Here is a 2,397-nt window from a genome sequence, read left to right as displayed (position 1 = left end):
GGTGGAGTGGGTTGCAGTCGCTCAAGGTCACTAGGATCAGTGATTTCCATCTGAATCCACCTCCTTCTTGGACAGGTGTCAGCTAAGTTTGGTCTGGTTTTCTTTTCTGCTCTGACTGGACAGCATTGAGTTCAATATCAGGCAATTGCTGTGCTCCCCCTCTTTCAGTGCCCAGAGATGTGCTCTGCACCATGCTGTCACTGCTGGAGGGTGGGGGAGGGGTGGTGTCCCAAGATTAAGAATTATTTTTTCTATCTCTTCAGTGCCTCTTTCAGCAATATGGAGTTAAAACTAGGTACTGGGGGTGCTCACTTGAGTTTTGGTTTGTATGAAAGTGTTTTTTCCTGTATAGATAGTTATCTTGATGTCCTTTCATGGGGTCCGATGGTGGAGCTCTCTTTTTCAGCATCTGGCTCTGCCTGCTCTCCCTGATCATTTTAAATAGCTGGACTGTTCAAATTTTTAAATTATTTCTCCTTGTCTTTGAGGACTCTTGTTATACAAGTGCTATATTATTCTATGTGTCTCTCACAAGCTGTTCTTAGTTTTGGGTTTTTTTTTTTCTTTTTTTTAATTTCTTTTTCCTTAATCTATGTGCTTGAATTTGGATAATTTCTATTGACCTATTTTCAAATTCCATGATCCTTTCTGCTACCATATGCAGTTTGCTACTAAGCTCCATATTCAAATATTTCTTAATTTCAGATTTTTAAAAATTTCAGTTATAGAATGTCAATATGTTCTTTAGATTCCATTTCTCTACTGAGAAGAATGTCTATCTGTTCTTCCAATTTTTTTAACATATTGATAATTATACTTTTAAAGTATATAATCTACTAACTCCAAATTCTAATTCATTTGTGGGTCTGCTTCTATATATTTATTTTTCTCTTCTTTTCATGTCTCATCATTTTTAACAGTAGAAAAGACTTCATATTTAATAGCATCAAGTAATTTGGAATCATTTTCTCCAGAAAGGGCACATTCCTTGCTCTGTCAATCTGCTAGGATAAAGAGTTGACTATTTTGATCCAAATAGGAATTCAGATGAGTTGGGTCTGGTTAGCAGCCTGAGTTTCAGTTTATTACTGATTTTAAATGTCTTAAGAGTGAGATCATTCTGAATAATTACAGACAGACACTCTCTAGAAAACATTTGGGATTGAAGCACTACAAGACTACGGAGATGACCCTCTGAGTTCCAAATCAGCCCATAGCATTCTGTGCTGCCACTCTCCACAAAAGTCCCTTGGAAGTACCTCGCCAAAAAATCAGCTCTGAGTTTTTGAATCCTATAGATTCCAATCCAACATACCAGCCCATTAAGCTATAAAAACCATGCTGCAACAGAGTTCTGCCATTTGTTGCCTACTTGTTCTCAACATGGCTAATGTGCACAGAAAGGGAAGTAGTGTTGCTATTTGCTGAAAAATGTGGTCTTTCTTCTCTGGAAACTCGTTATTTAAAATTTATTTCTCTACATTTTCTGAAAGGGTGTGTGTGTATGTGTGTGTGTGTAATTTTACTCTGCTCTGGTTGATAATTATGATTACTTGTATTTCCTGCATGGATGTGGAACTCCCCCGAATACCAGCACTTCACTCATGCTCATTTAAAGTCTTAAGAAGTAATTGATATACTGTTGTTGATTTTTTTATGTTAAAAGATTGCGTTTTACCGGTGATGGTAATCTCTCAATAGTCAGTAGAATGTCTGTGTCATGACAATAGCTATTGTTTATGGAGTTCTTACCTTGAGCCAGTTAATATTCTAAACGCTTTACATATATTACCTAATTTAATCCCTACAGCATCCCTATGAGTTAGGGTCTATTATTAACCTTTTTATATACATGGGGAGACTGATGCATGGAGAGTTTAGGTGACCTATCAAGGACATACATGTTGGAGTCAAGATTTAAACCCAAACAATCTTTTTCAGAGCCCAAACTCTTAATCACTATATATATTATGGTATTGAGTAAACATTTAACCGGGTTATTTTAGAATTGTTCCTCATTCCTCTCTCTGTTCATACTCTAGAAATATGTTTATTTTCTGTTTTTTTATTTCAATAGGTTTTTAGGAAACAGGTGGCATTTGGTTACATGAATAACTTATTTAGTGGTGATTTCTGAGATTTTGGTGCACTCATCACCTGAGCAGTATACCATGTACCCAACATGTGATCTTTTATCTCTCACCCCCCTCCCATCAATTCCCTCAAGTCCCCAAAGACCATTGTATTATTCTTATGCCTTTGCATCTTCATAGCTTAGCTCCCACTTATGAGTGAGAACATATGATGATGATGTTTGGTTTTCCATTCCTGAGTTACCTCACTTAGAATAACGATTTCCGATTCCATCCAGGTTGCTGCAAATGCCATTACTTCATT

The sequence above is a fragment of the Macaca fascicularis genome, chromosome 6, assembly GCF_037993035.2.
Source record: "Macaca fascicularis isolate 582-1 chromosome 6, T2T-MFA8v1.1".
Lineage (NCBI taxonomy): Eukaryota > Metazoa > Chordata > Mammalia > Primates > Cercopithecidae > Macaca > Macaca fascicularis.
Note: the sequence above shows the minus strand (reverse complement) of the source record.